The 15,763-nt window shown below is 42.5% G+C and overlaps 1 protein-coding gene across 3 annotated transcripts in view; it reads left to right on the forward strand.

Moving 5' to 3' along the window:
- Positions 1-15,763, forward strand: part of LOC309563702 (uncharacterized protein) — a 69,117-nt gene that overhangs the window by 31,245 nt on the left and 22,109 nt on the right. The window lies entirely within an intron of this gene.

The following is a 15,763-nucleotide window of genomic DNA, read 5'->3' on the forward strand; positions in this document are numbered from 1 at the left end:
GTGCCAAAAATTGGGCCTTTGCCGTAGGTGGTGCCTGAACAACGCAACCAAGGCCTCACAGTTACTCTTGCTGGGAGCAGGAATGGGACCTGCTGGTAAGAATTCCATAACAATTTGAAATTGCATGTGCTATACAAGTGCCAAAAATTGGGCCTTTGCCGTAGGTGGTGCCTGAACACCGTAACCAAGCCCTCACACTTACTCTTGCAGGGAGCAGGAACAGGACCTGCTGGTAAGAATTCCATACAAATTTGAAATTACATGTACTACACAGGTGCCAAAAATTGGGCCTTTGGTGTTGGTGGTGCCTGAACACCGTAAACCCTCACAGTTGACATGACATACGACATTTAAATTGTATGCACCTGTCATACATGTGCAACTCTTGAAGACTGCAAGTACATTAAAGATCATAAAATTCTAGCATCCATTTAAATCCACATTTGTGACACTGACATTTTCACTTTCAACTGTAGTCACAGTCTGAGTGAGATTAGCAGGAGTGTCAGTCAGATCAATGAAAGTGGAATAAATACAAGAGAGGGTGGCAAAAAAAGAGACATTAGAACTATTTCAGTAATGAACAATCCTAGATAATTGTATGTGATAATTTGCATGTAGGGAACTCTCTTTGCTTTGTTTTATATGTCATAAGTATTATTATTGTGAACATTTTAAGCAATTGTATAATTGTTGAAACATTTTTTTTTTTGGAGGCAAAAAAAGTGGAAAAGTGTAATGTAATGAATTTGACATTTCATTAAAAATGTATGGTATTGATACTTCGTAAGATACTCTAAGTTCTGTTAATTTATATATCTTGATATCTTGCAAGCTGTCCGAAAGAACTCATATTTGTTTGTAAGGAGATACATATAAAAGGAAGCAAGATGTATGTGTGTAGATGTAAATTTTTATTAAGCTTTCTTTTATTTTAATGTGATGTTTTTGATGATTAAATGAGTTGTAAAGTCTCATGGTTGTTTCACCTTATTGCATTCTATGCATTAAGGTGAAAAACCTTTTCTGCTTCAGCTGTCCCTAGAGCTTTTTTTTTTTTTACCTGAACCCGTTTGTTCCAGAAACGGGCACAAGCCCAGCGCCTCCAGCCACTGCCTCAGATCCTCATTGGATACATTCAAATCCAGTGACACGGGACCCGGGGGCGGGGCCGAGTCCTGCTGTCTGTGTCAATGGACGCAGCAGCAGGACTCGTGAGAGCGCTCGCACAAGTGCACCCATGGAAAATGGCTCTCCGTGGGGACACCCGATGAAGAGGAGGAGCCAGGAGCGACGCTAGGGCACCCCAGAAAAGGAAGGTTGGGGCTGCTCTCCCTTGCACACAGTAGGTATAACATGTTTGTTATTTAAAAAAAAAAAAAAAAAAAAAAACAACCTTTACAATCACTTTAATGTTTTAAGATATTGGGGAAGTCAGAAGTGAAGTGAAATTCGGACACCGACCTAGACAGTATAGCAATGACTGTCAGAATAGACCCATGCTAATCGGTATAGTACTACTGTGATATTGTATGTGCAAGGATGGAGAAAAAGGGAAGTGGTTTTGGGATGAGCAGATTTTGTGGGAAGACAATAGAAATAAAGCTAATAAAATGCCTGGACTGACTATATTGATGGTATAGCATGATCAGGGCAATAGTGACTGGTAGGTGGAATCAGGGTTAAGAAGTAATATGAGTTTTACATTTGTTGTGTGGGAAATAGTATGGTTTGGGAGCTAGGAAATAAAATGTAAGAGGATAATCTACATAAAATCCTTCCTACTGGAAACACATACTTCGAGTGATTGTATACTGATAATATGGAGGAATATTCTAGGAGTATTGCAATTATGATAAAACTGTATAAATACATTCATATTATTTTAGTGGATGTTGTAGAAGTAAGGCCCTGTTCACACCTGAGCCTTTTTCAACTCGTAAAACGCTCATCTCTGAAGTCTCAAAACGCCCAACAAGCAAAATCCCATTAATTTTAATGGCCCCCGTTCACATGTGAGCATTTGTCGCCTGAAGCAAAACGCCTGAAGCTCAAAAAAGTAGATGAGCTTATTTTTCGTCAGATTACAAGCGTTTTTGTTAGATATCAATGCCTGCCTCCAAACACCTGCAAAAAATGTCTGAAAAATGCTCGAAAAACACCCAAAACAATGCCTGAAACGCTCAGGTAGGCTCTATTTACATCTGAGTGTATCTTTTTCAGGCATTTTTTTTTTGGGTGTTTTTCAGGTGTTTTTTTGGGGGTGTTTGGAGGCAGGCATTTACATCTAACAAAAACACTCGTAATCTGCCAAAAAGAAGCTCATGTACTTTTTGGAGCTTCAGGCATTTTGTTTCAGGTGAGAAAACACTCATATGTGAACAGGGGCCATTGAGATGAATGGGATTTTGCTTGCTGGGCGTTTTGAGACTTCGGAGATGAGCGTTTTAAAAAAGAAAAAAAGATAGTGTAGTAGCTAGACATGTGCAGAACGGAAAAATTTGTTTTGTTTCCTATAGATTCGTTATGTTACTAATTTCTTTTTGTTATGGAATCCGTTTAGTTTGGTTTCAGAATTCGTTTCATTTTGTTGTCGTTAAATTTAGTTTAGTTTTAATTTAAAATTTGTTTTGTTTATTAATTTTCTAAGGAATTCCAACTTTTCAAAATGATTCGAATTCAGATCGGTCAAAAAACAATCGACTGATTCAAATTCCATGTGAAGAAAAGCTGGCTGTTAAGCAGCGGGCCGGGAAGCTGGCCGCCCGCATCCTTAACAACCGATGACTCATCTGTCAGCGGCCCGCTGCTTAACAACCAGCTATTTTTCACACAGAATTAAAATTGGTTGATCGTTTTTCGACCCATCCGAATTCGAATTGTTCTGAAAAGTTGGAATTCATTAGAAAACGAATCAATGAAACTAATGCTTGCCTATTGTATCCTGACACTGACTTTTTTTTTTTTTTTTATACATACTATTATGTTTGAAGTGTATCTTAAATCAAGGCTAACATCAGATGTTTACCGAAGACAAGATACAACTTGTTACAGTTGGTAAATGCTACAGTGGAAAGATTTGATGATGTAAAGGAGGAATTGGGAAATTTGAGACTTGTAACCTGTCAAAACAGGTATGTACTGAACCTGTGTCTTACAGCATCCAAAGAAGCTTGTGCTATGACACCAGAACAGTGATTGATGGTGAAGGAGATCTCTCCATCGCCATCAAGCACTGTGCCAAGCTGAAAAGCCATATGGAAGAGGCCGAGCCTTATGGAGCTGAATGTGCTGAATGGTCCTTGGAACCACTTAGTTGGTTTTGGTCACTTACTAAACTGATTGTTCCTCTTTTCAGTTATCCTTGATGTGCTGAGATGCTGTTGCTGAGTAACTGTTGCCTGTTGCAAGAAGTTTGCAGCAAAGATGATCATGATACCACTGATATTGACGTCTATACCTTCTGTACCACATATGGATAAGACTTTGCAACCATAGAAGAGGAGACAGAGTGTTTTGATTAGACTGATTTTTTTGGGACTATTTGTGTCAGGTTCATAAGGTGTCTGAAGGGCATGATGGGGGATCTGGATTGTAATCACTGTGAGGCTTGTGTAAAGCCTCAAGGGGGGGGGGGGGTGTAGTAGTATGTTCATATAGACATATAACCCATATATTTCATATTAATGATATCATTTAGCATATGCATTAATAACTAATTAATAATAAGCATTATTGTTAAGCAATAATTATTATTTCTAGAAATTTGTAGAGTAAAAAATGATATAATATATGTACATTTCTAAGTTAAACACTAGACTCCTATATTTCATATTGGTACTTTTCTTTTAAGACAGACACAAGTTTACTGGGGTAAAGATCACTAGGACAGAGTTCACAGACATCTCCAAATGTAGACATTCAATTTTTTTTTATTATTTTTTTAGTATGTTAATTACATTGACATATTTCTTGACAACCAATCATATTATAGAACATGTAATTGTATGGTGTAACTTTCTAATAAAAACGACCTGCAAGCCCACTTTCTTCTAGCAAGTCTGGACTTGCTCCCAGCTGCAGCTGATATCAATAAAACCTCCTGCTCTTTTGGAAATCCTTGCCTGGTTATGTTTTGTCATGTTCTATTTTACCGCTTTCTCTACAGCTCTCTGTTCCCCTATTACACCTTACTCTGTAATACCTTGCATCTCCCACTACTCTCTCTGTACCCTCAATACACCCCACATGCTGCAACCCCTGCATCCCCAGCACCCGATATTCTGCAACCCCTGCATCCCCCAGCACCTGACATTCTGCAACCACTGCAGTCCCCACTACCCTACATTCTACACCCCCTGCATCCCCCACCACCTCAAATTCTGCACCCTCACTACCTAACTTCACCACCTGATGCTCCCACTTTTCCCTCTTTACCCTCATTAATCCTAACTTTGTACCCCTGCACCCACACTACCTCACACCCTGTACCCTCTGCATCCCCTATGACCCCACGCTATGTACCCCTTGCAACTCCCATTACCTTTACTCTGTATACCCCACCACTCCTCATTTTGCACCCCCATTATACCTCACTCTGCACCTCCAGCATCCCCTTGACACACAGCACCCCCACAGGCAGCAGGCACCATCAGCTCAGCAGGGGGGCTTGGTATGAGAGGGCTGCCTATGCAGCAGCTCAGGCTGTTCCCAAAATTAATTACCATGTACACACATAGGGAGTGACAGGAATGCCAGGGCTGCCTATTATACTCAGTTTAATGCTACTAGCCTTCAATATAATATGGAATCTGTAAGTCTAACTTTTAAAGTATTTTATTAAATCAAAGGACTTGAAAAACCTGTACCAATTAAATTGATTCCAAAGAGAGAAGTGTTAGTTGTCATAATTCATTCACATAAATTATATATATCATGCCATTTTGCTTTTTATAAAATCCTCTAAAGCAGTGGTCCTCAACCCTGGTCCTCAGGGCCCACTAACAGGCCAGGTTTGCAAGATAACTGAAATACATCCCAGTTGATATAATTTGCTGCTCAGTGATTGCAGTACTCCAGTCTGCATCTCCCTAAGGTAATACTTAAAATCTGGCCTGTTAGTGGGCCCTGAGGAGTTGAGGACCACTGCTTTAAAGTACCTTATTCCTGCAGAGCTGTTGTGTGAACACATGATCTTTCCCTGTTCTTTGGCATCTGCAGGGAAAGATCCTTGACAGGGGCTTCTACTATTCTGCTGACATATGCATTCAGTATGAGTCTGCGTCTGCACAGCCCTGGTTGGTGCTGTGCTAATCACATGACTAAAAAAAAAATCAAGAAGACCAATTCAAAATAAAACTATAAATATCAAAAAACATTTTACAGCTTCCTATAAATCTTTTTTGGACATAAAATGTGTATTTGTTGTGTATCGATATGGCGTAGGCAGAATGATAGATGATTGACACTAGCTTTTGTTTTTTTAAGACGGCATCTGCATCCAAGGCTCTTTTTTTACTTTATAGGTATTAGCCATTTAAAATGATATATTTAATACTAATTTATATTAAAACTAAGCTTTCTTTATGAGTCTCTTAGTGAATGTAATCAATCAACATATTATATCCAGCCCCCATACTGTTTAGCAATAGGAAGACATGGAAGAAGAGGGAGGGGAGTGTCATTTACTACTGTCTATATACCCACATGTGTGACTCTATACTCATGTGGGCTGCACAGATAAGAAACAAGAGGAAATAAAGAGTTTAGAAGGGAACTAAAACTGAAGCATGCTCAGGAGATGACAACAGCTGGTCTACATAATCTCAGTCTGTAATGGGGACACAGAAAACATGGGAGGGACAGCTGAAGGCAGGATCAGCCAGGTATATTTCACTCAACACAAAATGAATGCTTGAGTGGCTTTGTGAGTATGCACTCTCTGTGATATAGCATGTAATGAGAGTTTTTCGTGGTGTGGGTTTAATGACACTTTAACCTTGTCATGGAAGACATGCCCGTACAGGTGGAGGTTCGCGGCGCATATATAGGCGCATGCGCAAGCCAGCCACCGTTCAGGCAAAATTACATGGTTGTGGACCAGGGAATGGGCAAAGGTGAATGTGCAAGCCTGTTGGCGTCAAGCGTTTGTTTAAACTGGCTGCAGCATGGACTTGTTGCTGTTTGGTCTGCAGCTTCAGGTGTGATTCCTGTTTCCTGTGCTGACCTCTGATTCTGATCCGGCTTACTCCTAACTTATGTTGTTCTGCTTAAAACCCCGGCCTCGGCTTGTTTTGGACTCTTCTTCTGCCTGCTGTTTTGCCTATCTGCCTGAACGTTACCGACCCGGCTCGTCTGAGTCTACACCTGCACTTCCAGTCTGCTTCAGCTGCTTCTTCAATCTGCCAAGCTCCGTGCCAGCGTACCCTCCACCAGCCCGTTTGGTGCACATCCTCCTGATGATTGATGCTGCTACACGGATTACTGGACTGATTGCAGGCGCTCCTACGTCTACGTGTTCTGGTGGCTGCTGCTGTCCCTACTTCAGTAACCCCTGAGTCGGTGCTGTACGAGAGGCCCTACTCTGCAAGTCAGGCTCACTGACCAGGTACATGACAAACTGCCATGGATATACTATTTATTGCCAGTTTTTGAGCTGTTGTAGAAGGGACTATATGTAGAATTTTTTTTTTTAGAATATGTATTCTATTTTTTTTCTTAATAAATACATAACTGAATTCAAGCAAAACTAATCAACATTAGCTACTGTAATTTTAATCCTTATTTTGCTATCATTAGTTTATTAGTAAATATACACTAAACTGATGTCATACATCCCAGTAGTCTTCATGGGCATTTCTTTTTTTTTCATCTGGAGGCGGGGCTTTCTCAGCAAAGCACACCCTCCTGACTGTATGCCAGTTATGAAAATAGTTGTTTGGCCAGCTTGGAGGATTCAAACACTGAAAGCTTGAAATGCTTATTTGCACTCTGAGTATAAAATTTATACTACTCCCACCTTATTTATTACCAGGTGCACATGTATTACTTCTGTACTTCTGTACCCTGCCTCTAATAATCAATAAAAAATATGAAGAAGAAAGTTGCAAACAGTAAATACAGCAATAACCAACAATGAGCTGAGTTTAGGAGCCAGTACATTTTTTAGGGGATTTTCCAGAGTCCTGCATCCTATGCAAAGGGAACAAAAGCAGTCCCAAAAGTCTTATGTCTTTCCATTCCTGCTTCATCCCTAAGGGGAAGTCTCTGAAGCTAGAGCCTCAAAGATTACAACTTTGCCAAGGCCTGTTTCTTGCAACAGTTACCATGATGGCTAACAACTCAGCTGGACCCCCGCCAGACTATATATACAGAGCCCTCTTCCCCAACCTGGCCCAAACTGGCAGTTGCAGGGATTGCACTAGCTCACCATCTATGGTAACACTCCACTCACTACTCTGGAAACCTTTAGCAGTTAACCAGGCATTTACACTGCCTACTTTAATGTTGTCGAAACCTAGTTTGTGGGACTACACCGAGCACTCCTGTGCCTCTAACCTATATGGTGATTATTTTTACTGAGAGTGAAAGACATCTGCTGCCATGGTCCCTGCTGTAGCCAAAATGTGGGTAATACACTTTGTTTTCTTCATGTATAGATTGATAGTTCAGAAGAGATTTGCCATAGGCATAAACATGCTTGACATTCATCAGCTACCTGGTATTATCTTAAATTCATACACATGAAATGAGATGAACACCCTTAGTATTATGTGGCAATAAGGAGGAAATTAAATGTTTAGCAACATCTATGGTGTGACTAGTTATATCATGAAACAAAAATGTTGATAAAAAGCCAATAAACAGAAACGTTCATACCAGCAGAGTAATTGTATGTAACAGCTAAGTATAGTTCTCACTCATCTATCGCATTTATAATAATATTGATGCTAGAGAAAGGAAAGGGCCCTTTCACGCTGATCAGTTTTTGATGCACTTTTGGTGTAATAAAAGCAGAACAAATATGCATGAAAAATCTATCCCATTAAATCCTATGGAACTCTTCACGCCAATGTTCTGCGGGTGCGGAGCGTTTATAAAGTCCTGCATGCTGCATTATTGGTGAATGTTTAAAAACCTTACCAAGAACACACCTCCTCATTGAAATGAATAGTAAAAACTCACAGTGCATATTTAGGCAATTTTTTGAGTCACATGTCCAAGTTTCATGCATGCTGAGAGTCAGAAATCCTGAAAATGCCTCAAAAATGCACTGAAAACACATAAAAAAACATAGTAAAAAAAGCATATGCGTTTTGACCACATTTTTTCAGCAGAGCAGTATGAAAGGGCCATAAATCATGATAAAAGCCAGTGCTATCTGTGCTTCGTTAGGAATCTTTAACATTTTCTCTTTCCATTAACTACTTAAGCCCCGGAAGATTTTACCCCCCTTCCTGACCAGGGCCTATTTTGCGATTCGGCAATGCTTGAATTTAACAGACAATTGCGCGGTCGTGCAACGCTGTACCTAAACGAATTTTACGTGTTTTTTTTCCCACAGACAAAGCTTTCTTTTGGTGGTATTTGATCACCTGTGCGATTTTTTGATCATGCGCTATAAACAAAAAAATAGCATCAATTTTGCAAAAATAACAATATTTTTCACATTTTTTTATATGAAATTCCCCAAAAAAATGTAAAAATCAATTTTTTTTTAACATTTTAGGCCAATTTGTTTTATGCTACATATGTTTGGTAAAAAAAAATTGCAAAAAGCGTATTTTGATTGGTTTGCGCAAAAGTTATTGCGTTGTTTTTTATTTTAACGAGTAATGGCGGCGATCTGCGATTTTTTTTTGCGGGACTGCGACATTGCGGCGGACAGATGGGACCCCTGACTGACAATTGTTACACTTTTGGGGTTACCAGTGACATTACTACAGTAATCAGTGCTATACATATGCACTGTTACTGTAAAAATGACACTGGCAGTGAAGGGGTTAACTTTTTTAGAGAGGGAGGGGTTAAGTGTGTCTCTAGAGGCGTGTTTCTAACTGTGATTGGATGTGGCTTGAGGTGTAAGAACAGAGATCAACGGTCCTACATAGCAGAACCGTATGATCACCATTCTTACACAGGGAAGAATGACAGGCGGCTTTGTTTACATTAGCCGCCTGCCTTTCTCCCGGTGTAACGGACAAACGCGAGTGCCCGAAGGACATCGGGTCCGCCGGGCACACGTGTGGGGGGGTCTGTGACCGAGCGGGAACGGGAGCGCGCCTCCGGCGGCGCGCGCTCACTCCCCAGGGCCTCACAGGTAGCCCTACGTCACTTTGCCTGTGAGGGGCTGACCACCGCTGTAAATGCGGCGGTCGGTAAGTGGTTAAGGTGCTCTTTTACAGAGGTTCCTAACTGGGAGGGGGGTATGAAAACCAAATGATGGGGATATAAGACTGGATCTCTAAATAGATAATACAAATGTTGTTAGAATACATTATTAACTAACACCTTTGGATGTGTACTTCATAGATTTTAAATACCTTAGCCCCGGAATTTGTTTATATCATGAACACTTTTTTTTATGACAGGGATAAGGCTAACGTGTTAAATACATTTTTTATACTCAGTTTATATACACGAAAAAGATGGCTTTTTTTAATGGTTGATATTGTAGCACTGCCCTCTAGGGAGCTGCTGAGAATTACACTTCTTGGGTTCCCCTGGGTTACCATTAGCAACTGATAGCAGATACACGGCATTACAAGTTCTTGGCTCAGACAATGAACAGTAAAGGGAATTAGTTTTTTATGTTTTAATTGGAACTTGGATGAGAGAAGGGATGAGTGGGATACTCCAACTTGAACTATGCACAATATCTGAGGACAACTGACTGTAGAATGCTGCTTCACCTTGTCACTAAAGTGAAGATAAAGAATATGTACTCTCGTTTAGGTTCCTCTTCAGGGTCTAACTTGGCACCCCCTTTCTCACTGACTGTGTTCACTGACCTTCTGTCCGCTGACACCCTGGAGTGGTACCCTTCCTGGGCAGACCCCTGGCAAGCTTCCCGGTACTCATGGGCACTGTTTTTCCCTGGGTCACTCTGCCTCCAACTCCCTTGTCAGCATCCACTGGACCTCCTGGCTCAGTACCACACTTCTGGTTCACAAGGCCGAGCGCCTGTGACCACCTTTCTCAGCAACAAGAGGAGAGACAGCCGTCACCCTCCTCCTGGGACTTGGCTTCCCGCCCAAAGACACCCTGTCACATGTGCCCATGGCTTTTATTACATATCCCAGGATGCACCAATGTTGTGCCTACCCACTGGGATAGTAATAAAAGCACGTGTGTCACTGGTTGGGTTTCCTCCACTGTCCAACAGGCTACCCTGTTGGATACAATGGGGACACTCCCTCAGACCAGAGGAATCAGACATGGACACATGCAACAGGCCTAACTACTAATCAGACTCCCCCGATAAGCAGATGAAGCAAACTGTTCCTTTTCCTAGCACCTGCCTAGGAGGGTGCTACAACATAGTAATGCTTATACCAATGTAGGGGGAAGCAACCTTGTGGTTGTCAGAAATCAGGGCTCAAAACAGACTTAAAAGCTAAATATAAACACAACACCAGGACTTACACGTGGCTTAGCTCAATGATAACTAAACCGCTATTCCTGATTTTTAACCACTTGCCGTCTGCTCACTCGAGCACCACTGCGGCAAAGTGGTTCGTTATCGTCTGGCGACGTAGACCTACGTCGCCAGACACTCCCCTTTCTCGGCGGCGCGCGCACGCTGCCAGAGGCTCGCTCCTGCTGCATTCAGTCACAGCGGGAGTCGGGCCAGGTCATCGGGGAATCGAGTGTGGAGATCCGCCTGCTTGTGTAAACACAAGCGGGCGGATCTCCTAAGTGACAGGCAGGGTCAAATTGCAGGGTTCAGCATAGCTGAACCCTGGATCTGTCCTTGTGTCACTCAGTCACCTCCCCCCACACATGTCAGTAAGCACCAGGCATACATTAACCCCTCCCTCTCCAATAAAATTAACCCCTTCCCTGCCAGTGTAATTTTTACAGTAACAGTGCATATATATAGCCCTGATTACTGTAGTAATGTCACTGGTACCCCCAAAAGTGTCAAAAATGTCAGTCAAGGGTGCGATCTGTCCGCCACAATGTCGCAGTCCCGCAAACAAAATCGCAGATCGCCGCCATTACTCGTTAAAAAAAAACACCAAAAATGACAGAAATCTTTCCCTTAGTTAGTAAACGCAATAACTTTTGCGCAAACCAATCAAAATACGCTTATTGTGATTTTTTTTACCAAACATAGGTAGCAGAAAACAAATTGGCCAAAAATTTTAAAAAAATTTGATTTTTACATTTTTGGGGGGGGGGGGAATTTCATGGGAAAAAAATGTGAAAAAATATTGTTATTTTTTCAAAATTTACGCTCTTTTTTTGTTTATAGCGCAAAAAGTAAAAATCGCACAAGTGATCAAATACCACCAAAAGAAAGCTCTGTTTGTGGGGGAAAAAAAAACGTAAATTTCGTTTGGGTTTGGCGTCGCACGACCGCTCAATTGTCAGTTAAATTCACACAGTGCCGAATCGCAAAAAGTGGCCCAGACGTAAGACAGCAAAATGCTCAAGTGGGAAAGTGGTTAAAGACTCCTTGCTGATGGAATAATACTGACTGATTCATTTAGAGCAAATAATGGTACCAATATTTAACCACTTGCCCTCTGGGCACGTAAACCCCCTTCCTAACCAGACCAATTTTCAGCTTTCAGTTCTCTCACATTTTGAATGACAATTACTCAGTCATGCAACACTGTACCCATATGAAACTGTCATCCTTTTTTTCACACAAACAGAGCTTTCTTTTGGTGGTATTTAATCGTCATTGGGTTTTTTTTAATTTTTGCGCTATAAATGAAAAAAAGCCCGAAAAATTTGTAAAAAATGCATTTTTCTTCGTTTCGGTTTTAGAATTTTGCTAATTTAGTAATTTTTCTTCATACATTTTTGCCAAAATTTATACTGCTACATATCTTTAGTAAAAATAACCCAAATAAGTATACGTTTTTTGGCCTTTGTGAAAGTTATAGAGTCTAAGACCCCTTTCACACAGGCGGACCGTTCAGATCCACCTGTTCGTTTTTTTTTGGCGGATCTGAACGGTCCCCCCATGCATTCCTATGGGGCATCGGATGTCAGCGGAGACATGTCCGCTGACATCCGACCCAATCCGATCCGTCAAATCTGGATGGATGGAAACCCTATTTTCCATCCGTCCAGCTGATCGGATCGGATGGGATCAGATGAGAACGGACCGACGGTCCGTTCACATCCGATTTCCCCCATAGAGATGCATGGGGAACTGACAGCTGTGTCTCCGCACACAGCGCGGAGACACAGCTGTCATCCTTCTGCTCAGCGGGGGATCAGCGGCTCGATCCCCCGCTGAGAAAAGCGGAGTCTGTTTGACGGACAGTGTGTGAAAGAACCCTAAAAGCTATGGTGCCAATCATTGAAAATTGATCGCGCCTGATGTACTGATCTTATTTCTCGAGACCGTAACAAGCCAGTAAAGCACAAATATCCCCCTCCCCCCCAAATGACCCCTTTTTGGAAAGTAGACATTCCAGGGTATTTAGTCAGAGGCATGGTGAGTTTTTTAAAGTTGTATTTTTGTTCCACAATTCTTTGCCAAATGAAGATTTTTTTTCCCACAAAATGGTCATATTACAAAGTTATTTCTCACACACTTTAGTGGCATACTTGTAACTACACCCCAAAATACATTCTGCTACTCCTCCTGAGAATGGTGATACCACATGTGTGGGACTTTTCCACAGTCTGACCACATACAGAGGTCCAACATCCAAGTAGCACCTCCAGGCGTTCTGGGAGCAAAATTTAGACATATAATTTCCAGACAACCTATCACACTTTTGAAGGCCCTGGAGCACCAAGACAATGGAAACGCCCACAAAATGACCCCATTTGGAAAGCAAACCCCCCAACACATAATCTAGGAGCCATAATGCGTCTTTTGAAAATATCATTTTTTTCAACAAGTTTTTGGAAAATGTGGAAAGAAAATTAAAATGCATTTTTTTTCACACAAAGTTGTCCATTTATGAGATATTTCTAACACAGAGCATGTACATAGAAAAAATGACACCCCAAAATACATTCTGCTACTCCTTTTAAGTATGGCAATACCACATGTGTGACACTTTTACACAGCCTGACCACATACAGAGGCCCAACATGCAGGGAGCACCGTCATTTCCTGACTTCTCATTACTATTTTGTGAGGCAGTGTAGGACACTGATAAGTACTGTAGTGGCACTGATGTGGCATGGATGAGCACTGATGTGGCATGCGTGAGCACTGATGTGGCACAGATAAGCACTCATGTGGCATGGATGTGGCACGAATGAGCAATGATGTGCCATGGATGTGGCATGGATGAGCACTGATGGGGCATGGATGAGCATTGATGTGACACAGATGTGGCACGGATGAGCACTGTCGTGGCATGGATGTGGCACGGATGAGCACTGATGTGGCACGGATGAGCACTGATGTGGCAAAGATGTGCGCGGATGAGCACTGACATGGCATGGATGTGGCATGGACGTGGCACAGATGAGCACTGATGTGGTATGGATGAGCACTGATGTGGCACGGATGTGGCATTTATGTGGCATGAATGAGCACTGACGTGGCATGGATGTGGCATAGATGAGCACTGATGTGGCACGGATGGGGCACAGATAAGAACTGACATGGCATTGATGAGGAACAGATGACCACTGACGTGGCATGGATGTGGCACAGGTGAGTACTGACGCGGCAAACAGATGACCACTGATGTGGCATGGATGTGGCATGGATGAGCACTGATGTGGCATGGGTGTGGCACCAATGACCACTGATGTGGCACGGATGAGCACTGACGTGGCATGGATGTGGCACGGATGAGCACTGACGTGGCATGAATGTGGCATGGATGAGCACTGACGTGGCATGGATGAGCACTGACGTGGCATCCATGGGGCACGGATGAGCACTGATGTGGCATTGATGAGCACTGACGTGGCATGGATAAGCACTGATGTGGCACGGATGAGCACTGGCGAGGCATGGATGAGCACTGATGTCGCATGGATGAGCACAGATGTGGCATGGATGAGCCATGGATGGGCAAGATGTGGCATGGATGAGGCATTGATGTGACATGGATGTGGCACAGATGTGGCACGGATGTGGCACGGATGTGGCACGGATGAGGCACGGATGTGGCATGGATGTGGCATGAATGCGGCACGGATGGGCATAATTGAGGTATGGAGGAGGCAGAGGATGGGTGCAGCTGCAGTTTCTCTCCTCTCCTCGGACACTGTACCAATCGTAGTATACAGTGTGTAAGGAGAGGAGAGAAATTAACCGGACATGTGTCGGTTTGTTGACAAGTGATCGCTCTGTCATTGGACGGAGTGATCACGTGGTAAAGGGCCACTTTCATTGGCCGTTTACCACGATCCGTGATGCACTGAATCCCTGGGACCCAGCGAGCACAGACACTTCCGTGTGCGTGCCCCAGGGGGTGCGCGGGAAGTGCGATTCTGGGAGGACGTCATAGTACGCCCTCCCAGAATAAGCCGACTGCGCTGTAGCCGTCATTCGGCTATGGCCCGGTCGGCAAGTGGCTAAAAAAGTGAAGTATACCAAGAAGCTACAGACCAGTCAACCTAACATGAATAGCATGTAAGATGTTTGAGGGAATGTTTAGGGGCTTCACTGAAAATGTTTTGGCAGCGAAGTAGATGTAATTTATCTGGAAAACGCAAAAAGGCAAAAGCATTTGCTACTGTACCCTGACCAGTTCTAATTTAAAGTAAAACTATAGGCAAAACTTTTTTTTTTTCATTTTGGATAGAGCAAGGGAGAATTATTTTTTTTTCACAATCTGTGTGCCATTGGGGAGATTTTCCTTCACTTCCTGTCCCATAGCCAAACAGGAAGTGAGAGGAAATCTCTGTAAATCAAGGGAAATCCTTGTAGACCCCCAGGCCATCAGAACTAGTGTATTCATTGGAAGATTTCCCCTCTATTAGTTTTTTGGGGACAACTCAAAATGTGGGTAATTTCTTTTACTTTCACTTTCAATTATAATGGTAAAAAGGACAAATAGAGAGGATGAATCTCCTTAACAGGGGGACAAAAGGCAAAAAAAACTGACAGGTGTTCTAATTCCTCTTCACTCTATCCAAAACTTAAAAAAAGTTTTGCCTTTAGATATATTTTAAGCTCAGTTTCAGATGGAACTCTTTTAAGCTCTTTTGGCAATACTTCTCTCCTGAGACCCAGAATCAGTCGAGAGTGGGCTAAAGCTGAGACTGATGTCACAGAGCTACTCCAGATTTTGGAGATCCCTACAATATTGTTGAGATCTACCCAGATTACTTACAGGCAGCTGGCTCAGCCTCTCAGTACACCTCTGAGATCCTTAGCCAGCCGCTCTTTCCCTCTCCACTGAGTGCTGGAGGGCCAGAGCACTGAGCAATTCGTTGTCACAAAATGGCTCAGTTTTCTGACTTAGAGCTGGCAGAAGACAGCTGCAGCATCAGATTGATGCTGCAGCAGGTAGGTAAGTATGTGTGTTTTTAAAAAATTCCAAGACTTCTCATTTAATTTTATTCTAAAGTCCCTAGCGAGGGCATGCAGTCACAATTTGAGGTT

Source organism: Pelophylax lessonae (genome assembly GCF_965119305.1).
Source record: "Pelophylax lessonae genome assembly, chromosome: 9".
Lineage (NCBI taxonomy): Eukaryota > Metazoa > Chordata > Amphibia > Anura > Ranidae > Pelophylax > Pelophylax lessonae.